The sequence below is a fragment of the Nelumbo lutea genome, chromosome 1, assembly GCF_056320005.1.
Source record: "Nelumbo lutea isolate HS-2025 chromosome 1, American lotus-T2T, whole genome shotgun sequence".
NCBI classification, from domain to species: Eukaryota; Viridiplantae; Streptophyta; class Magnoliopsida; order Proteales; family Nelumbonaceae; genus Nelumbo; species Nelumbo lutea.
The window spans coordinates 9315992-9327918 of NC_142684.1; positions in this window are offsets into that span (position 1 = coordinate 9315992).

The following is an 11927-nucleotide window of genomic DNA, read 5'->3' on the forward strand; positions in this document are numbered from 1 at the left end:
TTTTTTATAATTTCTATTAGTTGTTAATAATTGTTGTTAATTGATAATTATTAATTACTATTTCAAATAATTATTATAGAAAATAAAAAATATTGTAGTAAATAATTTTGAGTGGATATAAAATTTGTCATAAATCAATTTTCATTTTCTATTAATTATCTTAAATATTAATTTTAATATGAATTATCATTATCGAAAATTATCAGATATATTAATGTAATATTAATTATCATTAACTAATTATCTTGATTCAATTGTTGGTTTTTGAATAATATTGATTATCATAGATGATTAATTTTAATAACCATTTTGATAATTTTAATATTGATTGATTAGTTAAATAATTAGTATAGGTAATTTTCCATAATTTAAAGGAAGTAATATAATGATTGTTTTGTTAATAATATTTTCCTAAAAATTATGGTAAATTTTTCATGTTAATATTTTTTTATAATTATTAATAGTATTTCTAGATTTATTAATTATTAACAATAATTTGGGTTAGGGGTGTTCACATTAAATGTCAAACCGACCAAATTGGCCCGACCCAACCCGAGTTGGTCAGTTTTTCAAAACCATCATCGGTTGGTTTCAGTTTGTGTGAGAAAATAAACCGACAACTCGGTTCGGTTTCAGCTTTCATGTGTGAAAGTCAAACCGATACTTTGTTTATGTAATCACTAATTAGTCCCTATCTTATATGTTAAATGTCGATATATTTTATTATGGTTACTTATGATAAAAACAAAAAAAAATGCAAAAACAATACAAATATAACTAGGCCTAAATTGACAAGTGTGGTCAAACCATTGTTAATTGGGCCTGAGTTGATAGAATGAATGACAAGTTGGTCGGGCCTGAGTTGTTTGGACTTAGAAAACGGCGTAGATTGATTGACTAGACTAAATATAACTAATGTAAACATGGATATGAATTGGGATCCAGTTTGAATTGTCCAAACCTGACACAATATCTCCTTCCTCACTCATTTTTTAGCTACAATGGTCATTCGCGATCACAATAACAAAACAAACTAGTATTTTAAACAAAAATGCACATTTTTTACAATGTTTTAGCTCCCAAAGGTTATGTTGGCCAATATTTTCATGAAAAGAATCCCAAAATATCAAGTTGTTTTGTTCAGCTATAGTGGTTGTTTTTCTTAGTAACTTGGCTGCCAAATATTGCCCAAATAATTCCCTATTTTCATGGCTTGAATCATGTCTTAAACCTTGCTTAGAGTATCTTCGCTGACATTCTTTTTCTAACAACTTCCCTCTTTTTGCTCTCTCCTTGCGGTTGGTAAACAACAAGAACTGATTGAATGGATCATAGAAATTTAGGTGTAGGTGATGTGGGTAAATATGATTCTAAAGGTGAGGCACGCATAGGGCTTTAGGATATGTTTCATGAGTTAATCGTCAAGAGATCAGTGCTGAATTAGTTGTCTATATCAGTACATCGGTGGATGGTGTTAGTGTAGTTGGTGAAGTGGTGACATCAACTTTAGCAGTCCAACGACAACATTAGAGGCAATTGACATCTCTAAGTTCTAACAACCATTTATGTCAAACTTGGGCGATCACATCAGTCTAGGAACATCTCCCCTACTTGTCACTGGTAGATGTTCCCAATACACGGTTCCGATGTATTGTGCAGAGTTTAACATAAAACTTTTAGCTACTACTAGGACCATTCGACATCCAATAAAGCGAACTTGGCAACTGGCATGAAATAAGAGCACCAATGGGTTACATCCAATGCAGCGAACTTGGCAATTGGCATGAAATAGGAGCGCCAATGGGTCAGATAACGGACGGACCGATGGTTGTCCCATTATTTTACTACTATGGAACACGTGTACCGAAAATCTCCTCCAAAAACTTTACTGTTTATTAGAAATATATTTCCTTCTCTCTCTCCTCACTTTTTTCATTTCCCCTCTTTCTCTCTTTGGGAGAGAAAATTGCAGTTACGGCTACAGAAAATAAAGTGAAGACTAGTTAGGACTCATAATGGACTTTATTTATAAGCAAAGTTTAAGATGAAGCTCTACGACATTTTTAATTAAATAGTATCCATCTAAGTTCAATTAAAGTATTATTTTTGGGGGTTCTGCTTGGTTTATCCAATCACAATATAAGTTCCGCTTTAATGAGAGTGACAATTTCCTATTCTCTAGATAATTTTGTATTTTTTTATTTTTTAATGCTAATTTTATTGGTTTGTTATTATTTTTATACTATTATTAGGTAAAATTATAAAAAAAAATTATCCTCTTATAATAATTTTATAAACCACCTTTGTGTTTTGACCCTAACAAAAGCCTCCCCTATAGTTTTGAGAAAAAATGCAAATACCTCATTTCCCTTGGCTTTTCGACAACAAAGGCATTGAAGTTATCAAAATACTATTATCCTTGTTAGTGCATTATCATACATAATTAGAGTTTCAACTTTACCCTCCACTAGTTTATTTTACTAGACAACATTCAAAGAATAATTCTACTTACTCTTCTTGGACAAAGGTAAAAAGGCTGATGTGAAGTAAAATTCATGCATTACATCCAAATTTTTTTATTTGGAATGCTGACAAAAGGAAGGTATTTGCACCTTTTCTTCAAAACAATAGTGAAGGTTTTTGTTGAGGTAAAAAAAGTGGGGAGTTTCATAAGTTTTTTAGAAAACCCAATGAGTTTTTTTTTTTTTTTAATTTTCCTTATTTTTAATTGAATTTAAATTGATTTTAAAATAACAAACTATATTTAAAATTAATTCTTTAAATTAGTAAAATTAAATTTATTTAAGTATATTAAGTTTTTGTTAAATTTAAATTCCTTAGGAAATTTAATTAACTATATAAATTTTTATTTTTCACTAGAACTTAAGTTGGTTCTAAATTGAATTTAATTATAAAACTAATAATTGTTTGATAATTCCATCTTAGTTTTTAATTTATCTTATTCCTTTTATTAGTTAAATTCTTTTTATTATATTAATAAAAATATTTGTATCAATAAAATTAATTATTTGTTTTATTTAAGTAACTTACTGTAATATTTTTATTATGGTTAATTAATTTTTATTTTTTTCAAATGGAATATAAATGGATTATAATTTTAAATGGAAGTAGATTATTTAGTGCAATTACATATCATGGAATATCCCAATTTCAATATAATTAATCTTTAATAATAATTGTAGTTCCATGCAAATATATCTAATATATATAAAAATCTAGTTAAATTGAAATGGATATATAAATAAAGTTAACGTATTCTATGCAATTTAATAAAGTAACTGAGATGAGAGAGAAGTAGTGGCATGAGTTATGGAAGGAGAGAGTTAATGGCATAATTAATAAACATATATTATTTAAAGAGTTAATGGGAGAGAGAGAAAAGATAAGTTCCTTTTGAGTAGAAATGGCTGTTTATTGCAACACTCTTGTAGGTTTAGGATATTCTTCATAGTCTTACTTAGGTCCTTGTGTGTCCAAGATACGGGTACCTGATATTTTTCCAAATCCAGCTTCAGTTGTTCAATGATGTGAACCGACGAATCTAGAAAAATGAGGAACCTAACAATTGAAATTTTACTAGATGATGATGGACCAACCAAAATGCAAAACCATTGATTTGATTCTGTACACAATGTAAAGCAGCTTCCAAGCTATTACAAATTCCAGGCAATATGAACATGTGAAATTATAGATGGTTTCACTCCAGGAAATATGAACATTTTGCACTCGTGGATAAGGATTTATAGATGGGTTCACTCCAAATAAACCTACAAATATGAACATGTAAAATTAGGTTACCAATTATGTCCAACACATGTATTAAACTGAACCCTTAAAACATATGGTAGTAATAAAAAACAGAGTGGGGAGATTATTTTGCCTTTGTCGAGAAGTATTGAAAGTAGAGTCGCAGAAAAGGGGGAGAGCAGACAAGGACATGAGGTAGACGGGGTTGAAGGGGCAAAAGGAAACGAGGGATGTGGAAGAGCTGTTGGGAGCATAAGAGGAAAAGGAGATAGAGGTTCAGTAGAGGAGAATGGAGGGGAGAAAGAATTAGGGATTGAAGGAGGGGGGAAGCGAGGGTGAAGGAGGCAAGATTAGAGGTGAGGTTAGAACATTTCCCTTGCAATCCGTTTGGTTCGTGCAATATGGATGAGAAAATAAGAATATTTGTTGAATATTTCTATTTTCTCATGTTCGTTTTGAGAGATATGATGCAATGAGATGGGATTAGTATTCTCAAAATAATGGACGCGGGGTCTCACCAAATAGGTGCAACCCCAGTGAGACACAAAAGTTGCATGACGAGTGAGAAAACTTTATCGAGGGTGGACTGTTCTCATCTCCCACCTCTGCAATGGTCCAAACTTCAACTACTTTATCTTTCATCTCCAACGAGGTTTACGGCCTCCAGTAAATACTCACATCCCCTTTTAGGCTTTCATGCTATTTGGTGTTTTGTTCTACGAAAAACACCATTCTCTTCCTCCATCAACTTTGATCTTAGATCTTAGACGACAAGGAGATAGGATATTATCTGTCTTCTCTAGCGATGGTAACCTTGTCTTCATCTTCTCAGACGACAAGGAGACAGAATTCCGTTTTGCACATTATCCATGTTTTATTTTTGCATTTTTTTTATCAAGAACATTTTTCCTTTCATGTGTTTTAGGTGCTTAGCAGACAAGGAACACAGGTTTGTTTCTGAAAATTGGAGTTTTCATCCTCATCTTCTACAAAAGTCTGTTTTCATCCTCATCATCTTCCCATATCTTCTCCATTTGCCAGCCCTTTGTAATTGGGTTGATCTTAATCTGATCCACTTTCTGGTCGGATCATATTATCCAATGTGAAGATCTGAACAAATGTGAACTAAATTCAATCAAATAGGATTGAATCGGATCATGATCCGATCCATTTGCACCCCTAGTTATGCTACTGCACCATGCAGTCCCATGGCTTAAAGTGTCCACATAAAATTATAACAAATAGCTAGGTGTAGGTTCTTGAAAATTGGTGACCCTTGTCAAATCTAACAACAATAGGAGAAAATTGAGTTATAAAAATTGAGTAATTGACAATGATGGCTAAATATCAATTCTTTTAAACATGAAAATTGAGTAATTAACAATGATAAATATCTTAGTTGGTAATGTTTGGATCGGTTCTTTTTAGACTCGAACCTGATACAAAACCAAAATCCTTGTAGGGTCATGGGTCAAATCTTTTGAGAATTATATTCATGTGTCAAGGGCGAATCTAGGATATGTGACTTTTGCCTAAGAGTTGATCTAAACTAAAGTGTGAGCCTATCTGTTTCTTCTTAACTCTTACTTCTTAAGAAGATCCCTAGTCCCCTCTTGTTACTTGTTAGTTTATTGTGCGATCTCATTTCCATGTTTGTAATCAAATTGACCATTGATTGCAAATTCTAGCTCATTTTAGTTTTGAGTTTTAGCACGAGTTAGTTTGTTTACAGTATAGGTCAAGGAAAATAAAAAATGAAACAAAATAAAGAAAGTAGACTAGATTGCACTCAAATGAAACTACAATGAGAACAAATGGAATGCCAAGAAAATGCAAATGGAATGCCAAGAAGTAGACCACTCAATGAATTTATACTAATTTTGTTCTCTGTTTCAACTTTAAAACACAAACACACTGACGAAATGCAAACGAGAAAGAACTGAAGAAGAAGCTATGAAGACATGTCATCCTAACAACAGCTTACCTGAGAAAATATAAGGGAAGAATAATGGTAGACTTCTCATTGTATATACACACAAAAAGCTTATGATATTATGTACAACAAGGTAGCGCAAATCTGCAAATATAATTTTTGAAATGTTGGATGAGACTTCATCACTTGACGGTGCAAGGCTCGTGGCCTTTGAAAAGGCACTTTCTTTCTATTTCTTTTTAATTATTCTTGATATAATGTTATGCCCCCAAAAAATAGGAAAATCATGAGAAATACAATCAATACAACGACTATCTTAATCATCAGCCACCGATTGGATGAGATACTATTGAGGTTGAGTTCTCATCAATCCATGTTCTCGTTTGCTAATGTCATCCATGTTCTCATCAATCCTATCAGGTTGAGTTCAAATAGAAGGTTAGATATCATCAATGTATCCTTGACCACAGATTATGAATCACAGATTCCATTCTATATTTTAATACAAGAAAAATAAAATAACCATCAAATCACCGTCATTAACATGTCCAACTGCTAATTCTGTATAGGATTTCTCAAGAATAAGAATGGATATTGAATGGTCAGACATTCAGACTGCCTGCATATTTATGTGAAAGAATAAAAAGTAATTTCTGCCCACAGACTAGAGATTGTTCAATCTATCCATGAATATTTGCTAAGCATATAAACAAATCATTATGGGGTCATGGTTTAGTTGAATTGCTAGCAAAACAGAGGGTGACGAGTTCTATGTTTTGGGGAATGCAACAAGGGGGGTTTGTACTCAACAATGAACCTGAATTTGAAGGTTAGTTGAGGTTACCATCCTTTCAATCGTTGTTTACTTTATCTCTACTCAATGTAATAAAATTATTCTTCGTTGCTGAGTTTCTATACTTTAAGTAAAAAAACCACCTAGGCAACTGCAGATCAAGATACCAGAACAGAATTAATAAGCAATATTTCAGATTTGGGTGGGGGTTGTTAAATAATCCAGAATACAATCTAGGCAGTTCAACAATTTGAGATGTTTGTAACAGTCTAGCAGATGTGCACACATATTGAATGGGACCAACTTCAGAGATTGGATGGGCTAATAATAAGCCAAACCAATGATTGCCAACCTGTAACTATATAACTATATATATATTATTGGGTTCATTTGTCTGGTGGGAAAGAGCTCTACTGCAACTTAAAGGAAACCTGGAAATGCATAGGTTGATTATAATATATGCAGTCTCCTATGAAACTATGGGACACATGGTGTATCAGGGTCCCAAACCATCTACAAGACTTGGAACATCTTAGTTGATAAAGTTAGAAATGCCTAGATTGTATTACTATTGAGCAATAAATACCGTAAGTTCGAGAGTAGAAAGTAGAATATAAAACCTGATTGCAAGCTCTCCTTGATGAGAGAAAACAAAAGGAAGAGAAAGAACAAATAATAACTCAAGACGAAACTCTAGGATTCAGTGAATTTCGACTGATCCTAGGTATCAATTTATAATGGTTAGAAGTAGAGATCAATTACAACTGTGACTGTACAAGATTACCAAAACTGATATTCAGAGGAACCTAGGAGATCCAACACTGATATCATCACCTGGCTTTAGTCTAAACTCGACTTGCTCAAATTGCCCCGGCTGCAGGACTCTTCAACGTAATCTGCAACAAAAAAAAAAAACAACAGCAAATTACTTAGCATGGAACTTAGAAATATAAAAGTACAAAATATTGAATGGAAGACTAAAAACTTGCAGAATCCGTTCAAGGACACTAAACCTCTGCTTGTTTAGGTTTCATGGATATAGCAGGAGAAATTAAACCTGCAAATGAATAGCTTACACAATCAAACATTTGTTCATGTGAAAACACCAAAAGATATATATTCTAATAGAAGAAATGTTGGTAAGCAAGTTTCACCCCAGAGATAAGGTGGGGCCCATGAAAAAACATGTCCAACATTGCCAATGTCAACTCTCCAATCAAGGTTGAAAGCATCAAATATGTGTCACACTGTATTGTAAGATATATATCGGCTTCCAGGATTAAATAATAATACAAGGTGTGCATCAATGGTGATAACTTGCACTGAAACACTGAAACAGAGACAAATAGAGAGCAATAACTTGCAGTCATTACATCAGGAGACAAATTCCGCATTCCCACTTTGATTCCCTTCACACAATTTTAGAGCACCAAGGAGTTAAATTCAACCTGCCTTTTTTTCATTTGTGTGCAACTAAAACAATCTAGGCCGTAGTAGGAAGGGAAAAGCTTCCTGATTTGTAAGACCAACTAGGACCAGAATAAGCCACAAGACACTCTTAAAACACATGTCCTACACCCCAGATGGACCCGAATTTCCAAAAGAACCATAAAAAGGTTTCTGCTTTGTCTAGATCAAGAATGGCCCTTACAACTAGCTGAAACACCAAAGTTTTATACCATCAGAAACAAGTAATCTCGACTTTTAGTTGCATACAAGAAAATCTTGACTTCTTCGAGAGCCATCTTCTTCAAAATCTTTTGTCCATATTTGTATCACAGATAATGACCCTAAAAACATTAAAATAGCAAAAAACTATAAAATGATATTTCACATATCATGCATGTTTTTATATATACATACATGTATATATAATATAATATACATACATTTTTATTTATAATTTTATTCCAAATAAATTGTAATTTTTTTAATTTCATTTTATTATTACATATTGAAAACATAAAATTTCATATAAAATAAAAATTTAAGAGTTTTTTAAAACTTTGACTATTTTTTAATTTATTATAAATTTATTATTATTTTTTCAATTTTTATTAAAAAAGATGCCTCTCATGGCTTGGCTAGCCCGGGCCCGCCAAGCCCCACGACATGGGCCATGCCATGTCTGACCTCTAAAGGGCCACACGCTAACCCTACACAACCTGATTTACACCTCTATGCAAGAAATCAACTAGATCACTAGTGAATCTTCCTTCTACACCTTGATCCCCCACAAGACCGTACAATAACAAATCAACTACAAAACTAGCTACCCTTTGTACAAATTCAAATTCAATTGACCCAAAAAGGTTCATGTCAATGAAAATCACCAAATATGTTTGGTGTAGTCATTGGTTTCCTATTTCTCGAAAATAGAATCATCTTCAATAACAACCAATTTCTTAGAATCAATTCTCTAGATGACTAAAGCTGCATCGTCATCAAATACATATAGAGATAAGTTACATGTTCATGTCAAAGGGTCCCTTTGAAGGTTAAGGCCTCTACAACCATGTCCAAGGGGCCCTTTGATGCTTATTATATACGTAGAGACAATTAGTAATTGTCTCCATACACAACTCAGCACCAACATAGTGGGACCAATGAAAAGCTTTCAATGAGCAGGGCTGTGATTTCTTCTACAGGTTTCTAAGGTTGTTGCCCAACCTAAGACAACTGGGAATTACAGAAGATAGTAGCTCTCTTATCCGAGGTTGCCCAACCTTAGGTGTTAGACAAAATGATTTGGAAGTGGAAAATTGAAACTTCTCTTCTCTACCTTTTCACAAAACAATTTTAAAGACAAGGAAAACAATTGAAGCCACACATAGTTACTTATAATGAACACCACTTGAATTCTCTCTCCCCAACACCTTAAACACCAAAGATCTACAACAACAAGGTCAAGAAAATTAAGCCCAACATATTAAGAACCTTTATTGAATCCAAACAACAAATACCCAAAATTGACTTGATAAGCTACTAGCTACAAGGTCCTAATGTGAAATAAAATAATTGAAAGATTTTATAACGATTCTCTTAAGAACTTAATAGGAAATTCAATGAACATATAAAAAACTTAGCTGTTAATGCATATCAGTAAGAGCATGTCAATTTACATTAAATAAACTTTTTGGATTGGAGTAATGGCCCAACTTACATCAACACAACTTTAGTACATATCAATAACCTCATTCACAACTAAAACATCTTCAATATATTCAATGAATTCGTATCAGAGCATGAAATAATTAACTATAAAATGCAAATTTCATTTGAGATGTTTTCTTGGTTAACTAGTCAATGTTTGTCTAACCACTTTTTTATTAATAAAATTTGAAATCATAAAAGACTTTTAGGTATGTAACGCAATAACCTAATGGCCAACTATAGAACAAAATTAATTGGAATTAATTGGAAGACTCTGATTTAAGGCTATGTTTGGTTTGTGGGAAGCCTTTAGTGGGATGGGAAAAGATGGAATGGTGGGTGGATTTTTCCATGTTCCATATTTTGGTTGCAAAAGGGAAACTAATGGGAAAATCAACCTTAGCTTATCAACCTTAGTTTAATAATCAATTAATACTAAATTATTAAATAAATAATTAATTATTACTAGATTCATAACCCATAAATTATTAATTATTTAATAAAGCATTAATAAGTATCATAAAATAAAATATTAAATAATTAATAATTTCATTAAAATATATTATACGAAATAATTTATCAAGGAAAACTAATTTAACAATTTATAAATAAATAATATTATTCAAATATTCAAGTTATAACTTATAAACTAAAAAAATTTAAACGTTATTTAATTAAAATAATAAACTAACTACTTATAGATTTTAAATAATTAATATCCAATTAATAATTTAATACAAAATAGAAAAAAATGTAATAATTACAAGTTAAAATTAACAAAAACTAGTTACTAATGAATTAACTAAGCAATTAATGAATAACTCAATAAGGATTTTATTATTATAAATCTAATTAAAAATAATTAAATAATTAAAACATAATTAATACTAAAAATAATATTATTAATTCCTAATAAATATTAATAAAATAAATTTTAAAATATTAATTCTTATTAACTAATAAAATTATTTCATTAAAACATTAGTAATTAATGGAATATGAAATGATGGTTAATAAAAATATAACTAATAAATTAATTAAAAATTGCTATTAGGGTTGATTTTCCCACTATTTTCCCTTTCGCAACCAAGCAATGGAATATGAAATTTTCCACCCGTTTTGCCTTTTCCCATACCCATCATTTCCAATCCCACCAAAATCTCCCCACAAATGAACCGTAACCTTAAATCAGAGACTTCAAGTAAAGTTTCATCTATAGTAAATGGGCCATTAGGGTATTACAATACATACCTATATGTCTTTTATGATTTCAAATTTTAATAATAGAAAAGTGGTTAACCTTGACCAATTAATCAAATGAACAATAAATTTGCAATTTGATAGTTAAGTTTATTGCATTCTTTGATATTAAATCGTTGAATATATTCAAGATGTTTTAGTTGTAGATACTCTTATTGATATGTATTAAAGTTGATATGTATTAAAGTTGTATTAATGTAGGTTGGGTCACTATTCCAATCCAAAAAGCTTATTTCATGTTCTTTGACATGTTCTTATTGAGATATATTAACAATTAAGTTTATTTAATGTTCATTGAACTTCATATTAAATTTTTAAGAGAACCATTACAAAATCTTCCAATTATTGCATTCCACATTAATTGAGAAACATAAAAGTGACATGCTTATAAAAGTCCTAATAATCAAAGGTTGTTGAACTACTTAAAAAATTAGGACTTTGTAGCTAATAGCTCATCAAGTCAATTTTAGATATTTGTTGCTTGGATTCAACAAATGTTCTAGTATCATATATGTTTGGCTCAACTTTCTTGATCTTGTTGTTGAAGATCTTGGGTGTTTATGGTGTTGGAGAGAGATAGAGTTCAGGTGGCGTTCATTATAACTAACTCATTGTGGTGGCTTCAATTGTATTCATTTGTCTTTAAGACTGTTCTCTAAAAAAGTAGAGAGGAGAAGCATCAATTTTCCACTTTCAAATCCTTTTGTCTAGTGCACCCAAGGTTGGGCAGCAGGCTTTGAGATTAGATAAGAGAGTTGCTATCTCCTTTAACTCCTAGTTTTGTAAGTTCAACCTTGGATAAGAGGGCTACTATCTCCTTCAACTCTAGTTCGAGGTTGGGCACAGCCTTAGAAACCTATAGACTATCTTTGAGAACAAATCACACCCATGGCCTGTTGAATATGTCGAAACATGATGAAAACTTTTCATTGGTCCATGTGTTGGTGCTTCTAGACATGTCATATCAGATTGAGTTCTATATGGAGACAATTACTAATTGTCATTGTATGCCCTTAAATG